This window comes from Xenopus laevis, chromosome 4L (assembly GCF_017654675.1).
Source record: "Xenopus laevis strain J_2021 chromosome 4L, Xenopus_laevis_v10.1, whole genome shotgun sequence".
NCBI lineage: Eukaryota > Metazoa > Chordata > Amphibia > Anura > Pipidae > Xenopus > Xenopus laevis.
Window position 1 is genome coordinate 124391855 of NC_054377.1, and position 20418 is coordinate 124412272.

General features: G+C 39.0%; 1 protein-coding gene across 5 annotated transcripts in view; it reads left to right on the plus strand.

Annotated features, from left to right (window-relative positions):
• The window catches only part of dag1.L (dystroglycan 1 L homeolog), a 160888-nt gene that overhangs the window by 98300 nt on the left and 42170 nt on the right, over nt 1–20418 (plus strand). For 2 of the 5 annotated variants that reach the window (XM_018256551.2, XM_018256550.2), the window contains exon 1: nt 18626–18845. The exons of 1 other annotated variant lie outside the window; for it this stretch is intronic. The gene's annotated coding sequence lies outside the window, so the exon portion shown is untranslated. 5 annotated transcript variants of the gene reach the window in all.

Consider the following 20418-nt stretch of genomic DNA (forward strand, 5'->3'; position numbering starts at 1 on the left):
TGGCAATATTCCCTTAGCAGTGGAAAGTATCCATGATTAGAATGCAATTCCTCTGTAACAGCATTCATTTTATACAAACAAATTCCTATTTCTCATTTTCTGCCCAAGCTTTTGCTGGTTGGGTGCAGCTACTTTTCCATCACTTTTTTGCAGGTAGGGTTGCCACCTGGCCAGTATTTTACCGGCCTAGCTGGAAAAAAAAGAAGCTTGATGCCAATGTTATTTATAGGGAAAAACCATAAAAATATAGGAAGGCCTGTATTTTCTAGAAAAGGTGGCAACCCTATTTGCAGGTTGCAAACAGCATTCTGTAGGGCACAGAACATGGACAGAGCTGTTTTTTAGATGGGCACAAGCATACTTTGCATAAAAAGAGAGAGAGAGAGAGAAAATATATGCTGGATAAAGGGGATTTTTGCCCTTTATATTAGGCAAGCTTGCTCAAGAAAACTTGGGGGGTTATTTATCAAAGGTCAAGTTTGTGATGTTTGTGAGAGATATTTTTTTATACTTTGAATGAACTCACAACTCGAATGTTTTCTTATTTATGAAAAAAACTCAAACGGAAAAAACTTGAATCAGTGAATTTCGGGTGAAAACCCAGAATACTTAAATTTATAGAGTTTTCTGCGAAAAAAAAAATTGAAGTGCTCAAATTAAATTTTCAAACAAAATCCACCAAAAAAAACCCAAAAATCATGAAGGCTACAAACATCTTCAAATAGTTCAAGGGGCCTCTGCCATTGGCTTTTACACGAACTCAACAGGTTTTAGCTGGAGTATTTTTGGATTCAAGCTATTTTCAGCTTTGGGTTATAAGACATCTCAAAAATGTTGAGTTTTTGAGTTTTTTTACCTGAAAATCGAGTTTTGACTGAAAAATACCCCAGAAAAGATTTTTTGGGTAAAAGATTATACATCCCATTGCAACCAAGACCACCAAAGCTGTTCTTCTTAATATATTCACTTCCTATACCACTTGTAAGGTTTCATTCCTTTATGGGGCACACAATTTCAATGTAAATTTGCCCAAAGTTTGGTTAGTTTTTATTATTATCTCAACAGAATGCCTTGCTGTAATAGGACAGGAGTTTTAAAGACAGATGTCATGGCACAGTCTTGAGGAAACGGGAAGATTAAAAAGTTGGCTGGGTGGTGGTGTGGGCAGAAGGTAATGGCCACCTGCCATGGAGTCCCATACCTTAAAGGCTAAAGCTTAACTAAAGAAATAGGGTAGAAATTATGTACATTATGTTTTGGGCTTCTATAATAGCCAACAGTAACCCCAGCCCTTAACAGTAAAGATCTGTGTCTCCAACGTTGCCCCAGTAGCTCCCCATCTTCTTTTCACTGCACATACTTTGTGCTGCTAAATTCTGATACTAAATATATATATAATATAAATGTCACAATATAAGCCTGATTAGTAAATTATTCAGATCCCAACACAAGATAACAGCTCCCTGGTAGATAAAGAACAGCACTCAATAGTAAAATCCAGGTCCCACAGCGACACATTTGGTTACATTAAGTAGGAGAAACATCAGCCTGCCAGAAAGCAGTTTCATCCTGAAGTGCTGGCTCTTTCTGAAAGCACATGACCAGGCAAAATGACCTGAGATGGCTGCCTACACACCAATATTCTAAATAAATAAATACACTTGCTGGTTCAGGAATGAAATTTTCTATTGTAGAGTGAATTATTTACAGTGTAAACAGTGTAATTGAGAAATAAAAATTGTGACAGAATCCCTTTAATGGTTTGTAATAGATTTTTATAATTACTATTGATACAATGAAGAACTCTGAAACCACTGTTCTAGTCGATTATTGAAGTTGAATTCGGCTTTTGTTCTTTAATCAGAGCAACACAGTAGTGTTTCTCCTACCATCAACTGGTAACCTCTGTGCCCAAAATCTGATTCTGTATTTATAATGATGGAAAAGGCCATATATACAATTTTCTTTTCTTTTCCCTATAAGAGGCGAGCTGTCAAAGACCAACCGATTTATTGCAGTTTGAGAAGTATTAGTCCATTGAGTTTGACCTTCATGTCATCACTAACTTTTTAATATGTTTTCAATAAAATTAGATTTTTATTGTTCTGCTGCTGTGCCACATTCTTCTGGGAACAGAAAAGCAGGTGTTTGCATCTTTCATTTTCACTTTCCACAAAGATCAGGATTTAGTAATCTCCAATATGCCAAACAGGGATGGGATTATGGCTATGCTGAGACTTCAGAATGTAGAGTTCCCTAGATATAGTCTATTGCTTTTCTGTCTTAGCCTGGATAATGCGCAGAAATGAATTTATATAAGAAAGAACATGCTGATTTCAACTTGGTGTGACTGATCCTATAAACTGCTAATTTGCTCCTACAGTCCAACTGTGAAGATGATACTTCTATGGCAAATAATGTACATGTAGGTGGGATCTAATATCTAATACTCTTTATCTAGAAATCTTTGGAACAAAGCAACAGAAGATGCTCCATATTATGAAAAAACAATGGCACATTTTGCCAATTTTGTATATTGCCCATTGTTACTAAATGGTGTCCATCTGCTTTACAAACAATGTGATATGGACTATTTAGTGAACAATAATTGGAAGACAAATTAACAATTCCTAGAATACAGAGCTGACTGTGTTAGCCAGCAATGTATTGGTGAGGGGTGCAATGAGGAAGGCACATAGGTGGCCCCCCTCACATCCCTTACATTGCAAGTCCTTTAGTCGCTTCTGCACCCAGTGGTGTAACTAGCTATACAGAATCCGCAAATCCCGTGGTCGTGGGGGGACCTGGGCAACAGGGGGGGTCTGAAACACTGGGTCTGCTGTATCATAATCCCCACCTCCCCAGCCCTTCTCATACGGTAAGAATATGGCACAGGGAGATCCGATACATGAGGACGTGAGCGGAGGCCTGGGGAGGAGGGCTGTTCACCAGGCCCATTGAAGATTTTGGGTCCGGCACAACCAAGTTACGCCTACACCCCTAAGCGCTTTAGCACTTGCATTCCATGGAATAGAAAATAACCTCTAAGATCTGTACTTGAAATAAACGTATAGTTAAGAACCTTAATTTGGGGGAATAATCAGGAAGGGAGGTTGGTGCTCTAAGCAATGGAAAACCTCAATGATAAATTAGCCTTAAAGTTCTCCAGATGGATGCCAGCAGGCCAAACAAAATGAATCAACTTTTTTTGCACCCATCCTCCTAAAGCTATTTGTACATCACTGTCATTTTAATATACTGCTGCCAATAAATAAATGTCATGTCAGACAATCAGCCCACTACTACAAGACAATGGAGATGGATGGATACAATTTACTGGGTAATCCTCAACTATGTACATTTTTATAACTAAAAAGATATTCCTCAAAATGTCTAATCCACTGGCCCATAGCTACATCCACCCATGTCCTTCTGGGATAGGTATTAGAATTGGGCCAATGTGCTTTATTCATTACAGATATCGCAAGTGGTCTGGAAACACTGCCTTTCTGCACATAACATAATGATATTTCATCAGGTCAGCCGAATGAATATGGATTTAGGAAAATTACAGGAATGGTGATCTGAAACAGATGCCAAGAAGTGAAAAATTGTGCAATAAGAGCACAGAATTCAAACACTCAATATACTGTTAATTATACTTTACTGAAAATAACAGAGGCGGAAAGGGACCTAGGAATAATTATTTTAAATGACTTTAAAGTAGACAAGCAATGTAGCATAGCTGTGAGAAAGGTGTATAGGGAGACTCATTAGAAGCAAGGAGAGATACTAATGTCACTTTATAAAGCACTTAGAATGCCTTCCCTGGAGCACTGACTCTCAAGTAGCATAAACAGGTACAATGGCTACATCACAAGGATTAGAAGGGTGCCGAGCGTTAAATAAATGTAATTTAAGAAACCCAACCATAATAAAATGTGTAAGAAGACCATTAGGGCCTCACCACATCTGTAAATGGGTCTTGGATCACACACTAAACCGCCAGAGATAGCTGAAGAACCCTGCATATAATATTGTCCCTTTTGTTGTGGCAATATGGGAGTGTTACATCTGAAGACGTCTCCTCCCTACATGTTATGGTACAGGGGAATAAAGAAGGGTTTATTCTGCCTGTACCTTTCTCAGACAAAACCACTGGCAGTCACATAGAAAGATTCATCACAGCACAGAGAAAGGGGTCTTTATACTTCATAGGTTTATCACTGGTCTGATCTTCATCTTTTCACATAGACTTAATCTGGCATTTTCTGAGCTAAAAACCATTCAGAATCTTTTCCCAGAAAATTGAAGCTAGTCTCTTTTGTCTGTTGTGGTTCACTTGTTCTTTTTGAAGTTATCTCAAACAAATGTGTACAAGCCATAAGTAAAGTTACAGGGGATATGGAACAAACATGTTTTTAACATCACTGATCGGTTATAATAGAGGCAATGGTTTGCTGGGGTATTTGTTTATAAATGTAAACTGCTCAGGACAAAGCAGATCATTGGATGTGTATTTTCAACACTGACCACATGATTTTCTAAGGGAAGAGACACACGCCTGGCGACTAATGACCTCTTCTTCGGGTGACTAATCTCCCTGAAAAGCCTTCCCGCCGGCTAGAATCTAAATCGCCAGTGGGATGGCACTCGGAGTGCTTCGTTTTCCGAAGTCGTCCGAAGTTGCCTGACGAGGAAACTTAGTGTGACTTTGGAAAATGAAGGGCTCGGAGTGCCATCCCACCAGCGATTTAGATTCTAGCCGGCGGGAAGGCTTTTTGGGGAGATTAGCTGCCTGAAGAAGATGCGATTAGTCACCGTGCAATCGCACCCCCAGTAGTTCCGCCACTGGTTATGGTCTACCAACTTATTTTTTATATTTTTCAACAAAACAGAAAGCACACATTCCATGATAATTTACAAAATGAGTAATATTCGAAAACCATAGTTAAATAATGAATATTTATATATATTTAATTACAGTATAGTAGATTTTAATCATTGTTTACTGTGGGAAGTTGGTCATGTAACCATCTAAATCCATTGTATCCTCCATTTGCATGATAATTTGTTGGTTTAATGACACGTTTAGATATGCTGGTTTTGGAAGATGCCATATATATATATATGGAGAATAATCTAAAATTTAGTGATGTTACAAACATTTGTAACATGTCATATTTAACATGAATTATTATACACGTATAGGATCCATTATCTGGAAACCCGTTATCTACAAAGCTCCGAATTATGGAAAGGCTGTCTCCATAGACTCCATTAAAATCAAATAATTAAAATGTTTAAAAATGATTTCCTTTTTTTTCTCTGTAGTAATGAAATGGTATTTTGTGCTTGGTCCAAACTAAGATATAATGAATCCTTACTGGAAGTAAAACAATCCTATTGTTTCAATGTTTTTTTAGACTTAAATTACGGAGATTACGAAAATTATGGAAAGATCCCTTATCCAGAAAACTCCAGGTCTCGAGCATTCTGGATGGCAGGTCCCATACCTATAGTCTATGGGGCAGTTGAAGAGAGTTGTAGATAGTTTTCAGATAGATTTGCTTGGAGAAGCAGTCACCTTTCTGCGACTTTGACCTCCTTGCAGCCAAATAATGTTAATTTATGTCAATTGCCATTAAATTAACCATGTAATATAGAATTTCAAGGAGCTGCCCAGTGGGGCATTTTGGTGGGGTCTCAAAAATGGTTAAAGATAGTGGAAAATGAAGAAATGTGTGCCATTAAGTGAGATTATAGAATCCCTGTAACATAGTACAGAGGAGAGTAATCAAAGACAAAATGAATCATACTTGCAGAAGAAGAAACCCATTGCAGCACACAACTGGTAGAAAGACATCACTTCTAATGGGAATGTTCGGACCATGCCATACAGATCAAAAGAAATTTAGTGTACTCTCTCAACTAATCCACAAAACAAGGACTCTCAAAGGAAACTCACTGGCTGGAGCTGAGGACCAGATTATGGTTTTAGCTCTTCAAAAGCTCTGCATTCATACATTTTCTTTGATGTTTTTTCCTGTGGCACATACAATGGCCTCTATATTTATTCATAAAATGTAACCGGAAATGTGAGACTGTGGATAAATAACGATGTCTCTCATTTCTGATTGTATTAACTTCTTCCGAGATTAATCGATGTAACGAAAGTAAAAAAAAAATCCCACCAGCATATGAGAAAAAATGCAACATAATTTGTTTTCCTCAGTATTGTATTTTCAATAACATTAAACAAGGGTATGAATAAAAATGGGGGGGTACTGTATTCTATGATTTTAAGATGCTCTGGAGAAAATGGGGATAACGTGATGTTTACTTGTCAAAGACTATAAAGAAGTGCAAGCAAATAGTCAAATCCCAGCCATTGATTTGTAACCCACAGAATCCTTAGTTAGCCACTGGCTAGGAGATCATAGTAAATAGTTTATCATTGGCATATAATTCTTAATATCTCTACAGAATCAAAAACTGTATTTTTAATTTTTCAAATGACTTATTATTGTACTGCAAAGAATTTTTTTGTGGTGGTGGGTTTATAAATGCATGTAATAGGGCCTAAATAAAACCAATATCGGTCTATGTTTTAGTAGACAAAGGATCCCATTTATACTTGTGCTGCATTGTGTGTTGCATTGATCGAAATGCTCTTCCTACAGTAGTCATTTTCTTTTTTCTTTATATCTCTTTTTTCCTTGAGTTTTGCCAAAACGCTACACATCACTGAATATTGTGATAAAGCATGGCATAATTTGAATCAGACTATTGAAATTTAGCCTATAAACCAATCATTTTTTAACATTTTTAACATCCTGTTTAGCATTCTGACTGTTCAGCAGGACTTTTCCCATATGGGTTCATTTCATGCAAAGCAGACGAGAGAGCAAAGGAATCTCAGATTTTCAAAGGCCTACGATGATTTGAAAATTCAACCTGTCACATACTAAAGAAATCAATAATCTTGTTTCATTTGCCCACCCTATAAAAGTGATCCATGAAATGGCTGGAGAATGAGTTTTTGTTTGGGTTTTTGCAGACATTTTCCTTTTTTCTGGAAAATGTGTTTTTAGCCTTGGCCATTTAGGAATTTACAAAGTCTGCATTTTTGAAGGCATAATGTTTTTGACTAGCATCTGAATGTCTAAGATGAATGATCAAAAAGTACCCTCTAAATTTTTCATGCCAGTATTCATCATTTTTTTCTATGACAGCTGTTGAGGAGTGATAGCAATATATCCATTGAAATAATGATGTGCCCACTTTCATGGATCCCTTTCTAGGGTGGGGAAGGAAACAAGATTATTGATTTCTTTAGTATGTAACTGGGTTGCAACAGCTTCAAGCTCTCCTCGAGAGTTGCCATGCTCACTTTTTCTCTTGAGGAGTGATAGAAATATTTCCATTGAAATGATGATGTGCTGTTTAATTAAAGGGATTACGAAAGCTTTGAGATCTCAATTTGCTTTGTCAAAAAAACAAGAGACATGAGAACTTTTTGATACATAGCAGGAGAGTTTTTTCACTTAGATTGAAATACATTTTCATCTCAAACACTAAGAAATCAGACCTTAGACTCTCAGAAGTCATGTTTAAATACAATGCACTGATGAGATCAGATTGGATAGTTACATAGTTAGTTACATAGTTAAATCGGGTTGAAAAAAGACAAAGTTCATCAAGTTCAGCCACTCCAAATGAAAAGCCAGTGTTTTTATTAGTTTCCTAACAAGTGCGTATATAGTGAATAGTTTGTCTGTGAGATCCTCAAACTAATGTTTATTTCTGGCTGCAATCATGCTGTAGAGTTTCCCCTGGCTCTCACTGGTGAATTTCCAGCATGAGCCAGCAAGTTGCAATGCACTTCTGAAAAACATAGTTTATGAAAAAACAAGCATAGTTTAATAGCCTGCACTAGGGACAAAAGTTAGGCTGAGAAAGCACATGCATACTTATACAGTATATCAAAAACATATCTAAAAAAATACAAACTTTTCATGAAAAAGAATTATTACATGTTCACTGCAGCTTGAGTATGTATTTATATTAATAAGCTCAGAGGATGGTGCAAAGCTCTGGATGGCCAAACCATGGGGCGGATTCACTAAAGGGCGAATTGTATCCAGCGACTGCTTCGCACACATTGCATAACTTCGGCAGGTGCAAATTCGTTACCACTACACTAATGCACTAAAATGCGAGGATGCGTCGGAGGAGCATAAAAGTCGTATGCACGTCTTTTTTAGAGATGTTGGTGAAAATGCTTGAAGCCACTTTTTATTACAAATGTCCAAGGGAGCTTAATAAAGACATAAAAGCTCCTCTAATGCCCTAGACATGAGCCCACCCTAAAATATATGTGGCAGGCCCATCAAATGTGTTAGAAAAAATGCTCACATGAAAATCTTTTATAGTTCGGACTTTTAATGGCAATCCCGCTTTAAAAATAGAAAAGTCGTCTGCGTTTTTTACACTTTTTATGACTTTCCAGGGTACAAGATATGATTTCACTGACATCAGATTGAGGAAGCTGTAGCTTAGTTTCAGCAGTTTGTCTGGTCTGAGGTGGAGAAGTAAACTCTGGTGAAAGAGGTAACATTCAGTAAAATCCAGAATTTAGTGAATTTGCGGAGCAACGACCATTCAATAGAGCGAAAAGTCGCCTGGCGATAGAGTGCGAACGAATGCTAAGAACTCTCTTTCACTAGCAAATTGTCATCTACGCCTGTTAGTGAATTGGCGATGTCTCTGCAGATGGGATTTCTCGAGAAAATTCGCTAGAAATAGCCACTTCGCCCTTTAGTAAATCTGCCCCCATATATCAATGTAGAATGGCAGATCCAGGGTGATTTTCATTCATTTCATCATCTGCTATGATTTAATATCAAAGTGGGATTATCTAAAATATTTCTGAGGATGTAATGTAATTTTAATTGAAAATGATTGCATTGTATTAGCTGGGTGGTAGCTGGAAAAAAAAGGTGCTAATGCTGAGGCGAGGTGGTAGTCATTAATGCAGTGCATCCTAGGAATGTTTTATGCCTGTGGTAGTGACTTTCTAAAAGTCTTTTGATCTCACTTTCATGCTCTTTGAAAACAATTCTATGAATGTGCTGGGCAGTAGTAGAGCGAATGAAAGAAAATGGGACAAAAATTGTGTGGGGCAGGATACTGAACACAGTCACACACAGAATTTGAATTAAATTCGGCTGATCAAACCCTGTTACAATCAAACTTCATGTGAAAACTATTTAATGCAGCACAAGTAGCGTATACCGTAAATCCTCCATTATTAATAATAGCATTACCATAGCATAACAGTCTACCCACATCTCACCCACTGTAGAATATATGATCTCTTTATTATTTAAAGGAGAAGGAAAGCTATGGAGGCATTGTATTGCCAATAGATTAGCTGCAATAATGCAAGCTAGAATGCTATATTTATTCTGTAGAATGTTTTACCATACCTGAGTAAAAAGCTCTAGAAGCTCTCTGTTTGTTTAGTATAGGAGCTGCAGTATTAACCTGGTGTGACATCACTTCCTGCCTGAGTCTCTCCCTGCTCTGGGCTCAGATTACAGTAGAGAAGGGAGGGGGGGGGACAGGAACAAACTGAGCATGCTCTTGCCCAGGGCAATGAGGTTTAAGCTGAAGGCAGGGAGTCTGATACAGAAGCCCATGTGTACACAATAGAAGGAAAGAAATGCTGTGTTTCTTTTGACAGGGGACTCAGAGCAACATTACTTTGGGGGTTTACTGGTATATTTAGATGGACCTTTCTGATAAGGCTTACTTAGTTTTTTCCTTTCCTTCTCCTTTAAGTATTTCCTAATACATAAGGCATTCCAGACACTTCTCAACAGTCTAAAGTCATAGAAATGCTAGTCTTCCGATTTCTTAGATTTTCCTAATACAGTATGTGGGAAGAGCAGGACAACATCGAACTGATTATGTCACCAGACATATATCCATGGCATTTATTATCAGATTGTAGGCCAGCACTGAAGAGTCAAACAAATTTCAGATTTCAGATCCCCAACTTTCTGAAATAACTTTCTGAATTATTAATTTGTGGCACCTGTTAAATAAATTACCTCTTGTACATTCGCTATTCAATAAAGTGCAATACCTCAGCTGTAATTTCTTTAATGTCAGCAGTCGCTCATCCAACAAGAAAGTCTTCACATCTCCCTTTTCATAACATCCACTTCAGCCTCTTCAATTTCCTTTGCACCTTATTGTCAGTGTCATGCTGATGATCATCTCTTTGTTTTTGCACCTCTCCTCTTCATACTTTGCACCCTCTTCCTGACAAACTGAGCCATTCTCTCTCTAACATATCCCTATATTTATTATATAATGCCTGCCATTATTTTCCTCATAAAGTCACCAATTTCAATCTGTCTGCAATCTGTAGTCAGATATTACACTTTGTTCGCACTCAGATACTCACTATAACTCTATTACATACTGTTACCTGACCTTCAGCTTGATCCAGACTATCTCAAGTCTACTAAAAATCATTTAAACATTAATTAAACCCAATTGGCTGGTTTTGGCTTCAATAAGGGTTAATTATATCTTAGCTGGGATCAGATACAAGGTACTGATTTATTATTACAGAGAAACAGAAAATCATTTTAATAAGTGAATTATTTGATTAAAATGGAGTCTATACTACACTCGTCCCCTCGCATATCGTCCCTGTATCCCATACCTGTACCTATTTCAGTTATTACCCAGAATGCTCTTTTCACCCACACCCTATATATTGTTTCTATTCTAGGACTCACTGTACTCTCTTTGTACAGGTATGGGATCAGTTATGCGGAAACCCATTATCCAGAAAGCTCATCTCCCATACACACCAATCATTCTAGCAGCGTACTCTGGGACTTTTTTAAGAAACGCTCACTTGCAGATCACTGGTAAAAAATAACAACGATCTTTATTTCAATTAGGGATGCACGGAATCCAATTCGGGATTCGGCCAGGATTCAGCCTTTTCCAGCAGGATTCGGATTCGCCCGAATCCTTCTGCCAGGCCGAACCGAGTCCTAATTTACATATGCAAATTGGGCGGGGAGGGAAAGCACGTGACTTTTTGTCATAAAACAAGGAAGTTAAAAATGTTTTTCCCTTCCCATCCCTAATTGGCATAAGCAATTAGGATTCGGATTCGGTTCAGTATTCAGCCGAATCTTTAGCAAAGCATTCAGGGGTTTGGCCGAATCCAAAATAGTCGATTTGGTGGATCCCTAATTTCAACATCTGATTTATAAAGAATAGCGTCTGAGGTCTAAGACCCAGTTTTTAGCTATTATAAATGTCCAAGTCGGACCATATTTATTAATTATTTAATTATATAGAAACCCAAGAGCACCGATGGATATATTTGTTTTATTGCCGGAAGGTCATCTCCCATAGACTTAAATTTAAACAAATAATTACAATTTTTAAAATGTATTTCCTTTCTCTCTCTAATAATACAATCTCAGCTAAGATAGCATTGATCATTATTGGAGTTTATTTAATGTTTAAAGGATTTTTTTGCTGACTTAAAGTATGTTGATCCAAATTATGGAAAGATCCCTTATCGGGAATACCCCAGGTCCCGTGCATTCTGGATAACATATTCCATACCTGTATTTAACATTTTTGCACTCTTTTCTGTTTCTGTGTAATATGTTCTACAAAACTTCCAATTTACACAAGTGTTTGTAGCTATACAATAATCATAACAAGAGACTTGTTCAGCTCCTGCATTTTCCATGTCTTGTCTTGCGTCCAGCTTAGAACCATGAGCATGTGTTCATACTGCATCTTCACAGGGGGAAGAATAGGAAGACACTGACAATTCAGCATCAGAGTGAAAGGCTTGCGTGCTATACATCCCTAAAAATGTAATAAAGGAATCCAAAAAAAGGATATTACTATTTAAGCACTCTCTATGTTCTCTTTGACATTTGCAAGCAGTCCAGCTCAGCTATCATCGAGGTCAGTTTAAACATTTAGCAGATTGATATGGGTTTGCTCCAGTGCAGAAATGGCTCCCATTTATCTTTGATTTATCATTGCAAGAACTGGCTGCTGCTCACTGATACAGCAGGACATATAATGTCCTCACTTAAAGGGAAATATCTAAATCAATGTGTGAGTCTATTGTGCCACTCTGTGTCTGTTCTAAAAAGACCCATGAGTCAGTTCAAGGTCACTGGCACCACGTATCCTAAAGCTAAAATATATCCAATGTACAAGCAGAAAGTATTTTATTTTCTCTAAAGCTTTCATTAGGAATTAGAAGAAATTCTCGACCCGTTTCCGATCCTAACCTCTCCCAACCCGAACCCGGTCAGCCGGGTGACATCAAAAAAGGGGCGGGCGTAAATCTATAAATTTAGGCACCGGAAGCCGGCAGTGATAGGTTGAGGGTGGGGAGAGCAAGAGAAGCGCTCAAGCTGGCGGGACCGAACCCACCCGCAGGATTCAGGCCGGTCTGCAGATCACTAATTAGCAGGTCAAGAATAATTAAAGGACAACTAAATCCAGCCCCAAACATGCAAAACAACTTTCATTAATCATGGAGATGTTGAGCCAGCCTGGGGAATGCATAGCAGGCACTTAAACGTCATGTAAAGGCAAAAAAATAAAATCCCACTTTTACTTTAATGAAAAAGAAACCTATCTCCAATATAATTTAATTAATAAATGTGTACTGTTTTTATAAGAAACCTGACTGTATGCGGTGAAATTCTCCCTTCATTTACTTGCTCTGACTGCTTTGGATAGGAAACTTCAGATCAGGTCCCTAACTACTCTGCAGGGAAACAATCCTACTTACGATCAGCAGGGGCAACCCCCCTACCTTACCTCCCAACCGTGCAGAACTCAAGTAGCTTTGCTTCCCTGTAGAGCAGTCAGCGACTGTGTAGAGATTTGTATTGGATTTTATTTTTGCCTTTATATCCCCTAATGTTTCCAACGCCAGTGGCAGGGACAAAGATCATGGAGCCAGATTTAAACAGATAAATTGGGATTCTATTTGAAGGATTATTTTGCTGCAGCCATGGTTCTGCAGAGTTGGAAAAAGTTTGTATTAAACAATGCAAAAACTATAAAATCCACATTAGATTACATGACAACACAGGACCCAGTGCAGACTGCACTTTCTGATTATTAATCAGTTTTGCTGAATAGGCTTCTGGCAGATATTATTTGACTTGTGCTGTTTTGATAATTTATGACGATCCCTAAGCTTAACCTCCCAACAGCAGCCCAGACCCCACTGAGCATGTGCATAGTCTTGGTCTTGCAAAGATATTTAACAAAGTTACAAGATGGTGACCCCCTGTGGCCAACTTTGAAAGCATAAATCATTTGTTTAATTAGGCTTCTGGTAAGTACATGTTTATGGTTAGTGTACAAAATACAGCATTTCTACCATTATTCTATTTTAGACTTTAGTTCTCCTTTAAGGTTAAGGGGACACCTGGCGTTTCAGGGAGATTTAGTCGATTCAGGGAGATTTAGGGGCACATTTACTAAGGGTCGAATATCGAGGGTTAATTAACCCTCGATATTCGACCATTGAAGTAAAAACCTTCGACTTCGAATATCGAATTCGAAGGATTTACTGCATTTACTTTGATCGAACAGACGAAGGAAAAATCGTCCGATCGAACGATTAAATCCTTTGAATCGAACGATTCAAAGTATTTTAATCCATTAATCAAACAATTTTCCTTCGATCAGAAATTGCTTAGAAAGCTTATAGGGAAGGTACCCATAGGCTAACTTTGGTGCTCGGTAGGTTTTAGGTGGCAAAGTAGGTAGTCAAATGGTCGAATGGTCGAATAGTCGAACGTTTTTTAGTTCGAATCGTTCGCAGTCGAAGTCTTGGTCGAAGTAGCTAATTCAATGGCGGGTACAAAAAGGGGCGTGGTGTGACATCAAAGGGGCAGGCTGTGCCGCAAAAGGGCGGGGCCACGGCACAGCCAGGAAAAGAACCGAAGGAAAAGGTACGTTTACAGGGGATTGGGGGCGGGCCGAGGGGGTCTTTTTAAGGGTATTACAAATTTACCGGCAGCTACATTGCCGGTAAATTTGTAATACCGGCCCCGGCCTTGGCAGGTGTTTTACCGGCTAGGCCGGTAAAATACCGGCCGGGTGGCAACCCTATCAATGATTCTATATAAATTAGAGACATGCACAGCTTCTCACTTAAAACATTTATTTGTGCATTTTATCCACAGCAAAAATCCATGTTAATACATTCAAAAACACACCACAGTGCAGTGTCTCCCCCCGGTCTGCCTACCTTGTATTAGCCACTCCCTCCTTACTATAAAGCTATACCCCAAAACTTTATAATTACATTTTGAACTTAATGATTCCCAAGACAACATCCCATACAATTGCTGATCCTTCGCCATGTTTAAAAGTTGGCAGCAGACATTATTTTGTTGATGGCATCCTTCAGCTTTTCTCCAACATAAACATGTCTGGAAGTAGAAAAATGGTGAAAGACAACTTATCAGACCATATTACTTTCTTATATTACTCAAGGATCCAGGTTTTGAGAGCCTTAGACCACCTTATATATCTTTGTGCACTGGCCTTGAATAGATGTGTTTTCCGAATAGAAGCATTGCCATAAATTCAGCTTTGTAAACCTCGCAATGTAGCTTTTTCCAAAGCTGAGTCACAGAGGTGCTGATTCAATTCTGTGGTCAATTTGGAGTTTTTTGAGGCCATGGCCTTGTAGGGTTTAGTGACTGACCTTTTAAGTCAATTCCTGTGAGTTTCAACTTGCAGCTACTGTTTTTTTTAGCTTTTGTGGCACATAAATAATTCGTGTGCAATTCAGGTGCCAATAATTTGCTTTATGTTGTTGTTGTCACAGATTCAACTGATGTTAGGCTTCTTATGGATGATATGTACTTTTGTATGTCAATCAACCAAGCATGACCCACCGGCATCGCCTTTATAACTATGATTTAGTTATATTAGGATTAGGATTACTAAGGGTTGAATTTCGAAGTTAAAAAACTACGAAATTCAACCATCGAATGTGAGACTTCGATAGTGGAAGTATTTTTTCTATCGAAAAAGGTCGTTTTCGAGTGAAGTAAAAATCGTTTGATCGAACGATTTAATCCTTCAAATCGAACGATTCAAAGGATCGTACAAAAAAAAAATTTGGCTTCTAAAAACTTAGCCAAGGTTCTAGGAGGTCCCCCATAGGCTAAATAGCAATTCGGTAGGTTTAAGGTGGCGAAGTGTCGATGTGTCGAAGTCGAAGATTTTCAAAAGATCGAATTTGTGAAGTATTCAAATCAAATTTTGACCTATTCGATTACTTGAAAATCGAAGTTTTTGAATCCAAAAATTCACTTCGACCCTTAGTAAAGTAAAGAGTCCATTTCCATGTGGTATTTTTATTATTTTGTCCAGCCTGTATATGCTAAATATATGTACAGTACTACGACCTAAGAGTCCTATACTCATACAAAGATAATCCCTTAGCTTCACACTGCACAAAATGAAACACACCTTGATAAATTCACCATTCACCTTACACAGTTTTTATTTATCTTTTTTAAGCAAACTTCATTTTACACAGTATAATAAATAGGCTCCTTTGACAAAAACCCACATCTAAAAATGCTCATTGACTTCAATGCATTTTGTGAAGTTTTCAGCCATTTCAGCCAACATATATTTTTGTCCAAGCAAAACGGGACAGATTCACTCATCACTACTCACCTTTCAAGCATTATAATGAAAGTAAGAATGTCCAGTTGTGAGTTAAGGATTATTGACCACCTGCATTAAATGCAATAAAATGTGCCTAATGACTGCATAATGTATGATTGCTGCTGCCCTCCTTTTAAAATATACATACGGAGAAGTAGACTGTCTGGATGAAGATTGCACGAGCAACTGCATAATTCCCTCAGCTCATATCATGAATTCATGAATATTAAAGGCTCTCACGGGCAGGGCCATCTGACCTCATGTCTGACTGTACACTTGTCCATCATTTGTAAAGCTTTTGTTTCTGTCTGTCATTCTGTTTGTCTTCTCCACCACGTATAATACAGCGCTGAAGAATATACTGGTGCTTTATACTACAGGTATAGGATCTGTTTTGCAGACACCCAACTCGGAATTACGAAATGGCCATCTCCCATAGACTCCATTTTAATCAAATAATTCAAATTTTAAAAAAAATATTTCCTTTTTCTTTGTAATAATAAAACAGAACCTAACTTGATCCCAACTAAGAAATAATTAATCCTTATCTGAGACAAAACAATCCAATTGGGTTTAATGTTTAAATGATTTTTTTTATCAGACTTAAGATATGGAGGTTCAAATTACAGAAAGAAAGACCCCTTATCTGGGAAAAAAAGGGAGTGGTTCGCCTTTAAATGAACTTTTAGTATGTTATAGAATAGCCAATTCTAAGCAACTTTTTAATTGGTCTTCATTATTTCTTTTTTTATAGTTTTTTTTTAATTATTTTCCTTTTTCTGCTGATTCTTTCCAGCTTTCAAATGGGGGGGGGTCACCAACCCTATCTAATAAACAAATACTCTGTAAGGCTACTTTATTTAGTTTGGCAACTCCCACATATTCATTGAAATAATTTGTAAATTTCTCGCTGCTCTGCGTCTGTGTTTCAATGGACACTAGCAGAGCAAAATCGCTACGAATCAAATCTGCGATTATTTTAATTATTAATTAAAATCTGTCGACCAAACCCTTAGACAAAGTGCAAACTATGGTCGCGGTGCCCGTTCGGTTGTGAACATCATCCACGTATACGTTAATCTGAATACTCTAATCCAGTGATCCCCAGCCAGTGACTCACGAGCAACATGTTGCTCACCAATCCCTTGTATGTTGCTCAAAGTGGGTGCTTATTTTTGAATTCCACGTTCGGAGGCACCTTTAGGGTCTGGCCACATCGGCAGATTTGGGGAGATCTCCTCTTCTTCGAGGCAACTAATCTCCCTAATCTGCCTTCCGCTGACTAAAATGTAAACGTTTTCCGAAGTTGCCTGAAGTTTCCTCGTGAGGCAATTACGGGCGACTTCGGAAAATGAAACACTCCATGTGCCTGCCCCCAGGCGATTTACATTTTAGCCGGCGGAAGGCAGATCTGGGAGATTAGTCGAACGAAGAAGAGATTTGTCGCCTGGCGACTAATATCCCCTAATCTGCCTGTGTGACCAGACCCTAAATTACATAAAAACCAGGTGTACTCTCAAGTAGCGCTTCATGTAAGCAATCTGATTGGTTGCTTTATGTATATATGTTGCTGACATCAGAGCCCATGACTAAGTGCCCTGAGGGGTGCGAAACGTGTAGGGTAGATGGAGATGCTAATATACTTTTAATTTTTCTACAAATAAAATTATTTTTTAACTGAATTCTTTTGGTCTTGTGGATCTGTTTTGAGTGCCAGTCAGCTGTGCTTCCATATTCATGACTAAATAGCCAATCACAGACCTTATTTGGCATCCCTTGGGACTTTCTTCATGCTTGTGTTGCTCCCCAACTTTTTTTACATTTGAATGAGGCTCATGAGTAAAAAAAAAGTTTGGGAACCCCTGCCAGTGTTGGACTGGCCCACAGGGATACCAGGAAAAATCACGGTGGGGCCAGGTGTCAGTGGCCCCTCATGCTGCTAAACATTTGGCTTATTTCATGCCCATTTCCTATTTTTATGAGAATATAGAGACTAAATAAATGTAATAATAGTATATATTATAGATGGAATAATAGTATATATATATTATAGTATGTAAAGAAAGATACTAAGAGAATAGCGGTTGAGTGAGGAGAGGAAGAAAACAATACTTAGGGGCAGATTTATCAAAATCCTATGAATTCGAATATCGAATTCGAAAGATTTACCGCAAATACTTTGATCGAACGATTGAATAAAAATCGTTCGATTGAACGATAAAATCAGTCGAATCGAAGGATTATTATTCGACCACAAAAAACTTGTGGAAGGTCCCCATAGGCTAACATTGAACCTCTGTAGGTTTAAAGTGGCGAAGTATGAAGTCGAAGTATTTTTTAAAGAGACAGTACTTCGACTATCGAATGGTCGAATAGTCTAACGATTTTTACTTCGAATCGTTCGAATCATTTGATTCAATCAAATTCGATCGAATTTGACCAATTCGATGGTCAAAGTACCCAAAAAAATACTTTGAAATTCAAATTTTTGAATTCTTCACTCGAGCTTAGTAAATCTGCCCCCTGGAGCGAGCCCTGCTCTAAGGGTTTTTGGTGGGCCCCAGGTGTCCCAGTCCGACACTGACCCGTGCTCTAATCTATAAGCGCACTGGATCTCAGTCCTGAGGGTCTCTCACTGGCACTGCCATTCTACCACAACTCCCGATGCCATTAAAGAAAAAGTCAAAGCTTCTTCTCCGGCAACCAGGAGGAGAGTAATCGCGTGCTGAGACCACAAAGCTTATCTGACCTCGCCTCCTTGTCGTGATTGGAGGATTCTCAAAATGCTGTTGATTGGAAAACGCAGGAATGGAGGCGCGGCCTTCTGTGTTCTGGGGCGGAGTGAACCAAGCAGAGAGGGTAGGACTGGACCAGCGGACACAGAGGAGGGGGGAGTGAAGGGAGTGAGCGGCGGCCTGTGACAGGAGCCGGAGTTACTAGCAGCTCGGGGCAGAGTGGCCTCTCGGGAGCGGCAGGAAAGGACCGGGAGTTATTTGCCTCTTCATATTTGTATGCTGCAGGGGACATATCTGGCCACAAGGAAGGACACAGACACATACACGGCAGTAAGTCCGGGCTTTCTTAGCCATTGGCCGACACCGTAAGTCACTGTTGGGGTGGGGGGGTATAACCTGCCGCCCGTCAGGTGTCCATGGACTACAATTGCCCAGCTTTTCCTTGGGCTGGGAGTTATAGTTTCTCTATATCCGAAGGGCCGCAGGTTTGAGCGCCGTGTTGCTCTGTACTGTGGGGAGCAGCTGCAGGATACTCCTGTGTGTGTATCTGTGTGTCTGTGTGTGTGTCTATTAATATCTCTGGGCTGCTGTCTATAGTTACTGTGTATGTCTATACATATATACAGTCTCATACACACTTTATACACAGCAGTGCCAAGAAATACAGTGTAATCTCTCCTGTCTGCTTTGTGCATGTGTATATATGTGTATCTGTCTGTCTGTACATTATATATATATATATATATATATCTACACACACCTGTCTGTGAGCACAGGAAACCCAACACAGATAATGCATAGATACATATGCTGCTGCTGTGTGTATGTGCTACATACTATACATAATCTCATGTGTGTGTGTGTGTGTCCCGTGTACTGATTATTGTAGCACATAGAATGGCAGGGACATGGGAAGGTGGAGGAATGGCCTATATCACTGGCATTGTAGTTTATAATTAGGTTATCTCATACTACTCTATATAGTAGAGGTTATTTTTTTTTTCTAATGCATACTGTTGAAAGACAAACATGTTATAGAGCCATACATTCAAAGGCAGATGTATATTCCATGGGCCATGATCTGGTTCTGTGTATAAATGCGTGTCGGTGTGTATCATTTACATATATATGTCTAATTTGAGGATGCCCAACCTGGATCCTTTCAGCCGTCATTGAACTACAACTTCCAACATCCCCAGTCGGCTGACGCTGCTGGGAGTTGTAGTTAATGGAGAAGCTGGCGGGACTTGGCTGGACATTCCTCTGCTCAGCTGCCTGCACTGTGCCTTTCATTCTAACGTTTAATGCTGCCGCGCAGCTTTGTGTTGCTTAATCCCCGGGGCAAAGGAGGATTGTGGCCTTAAGACTTGTTGGAAATCTCCTGCCTCTTACATAGAGGCCAAGCCGGGGTATCTCAGGAGTAATATCTGTCATGATTAGGGTTGCCACCTTTTCTGGAAAAAAAATATATATATTTATCTTTTTTTCCCTATTAATAACATTGGGATCAACCATCATTTTTACCGACCAGGCCAGGTGGCAACCCACTCACACAAGCAGGGCAGTGACCCAGTCCAGTAGTGGGAACCCATCCATACTGCTTGGGGTTAGGAAGGATCATGGGCCAAGATCCTTCCTAACCCCAAGCAGTATGTATGGGTTCCCACTACTGGACTGGGTCACTGTCCTGCTTGTGTGAGTGGGAAGAATGGCAGTGTTTGGCAATGGTCACTTATGAAGAAGCTCTTTGTGACTTCTCAGTATCCGTTTCAGGCTTTGTATTTCACCATTCATATTTTAAAAGGCAAATAAAAACTTAAAATGTTGTTTTTGTGCCTCAAATACCCTAAGGTTGAACAGGTTTAGGCCTTTGGCAGTGGGAGAGTGGCATGCATAAGCGGTG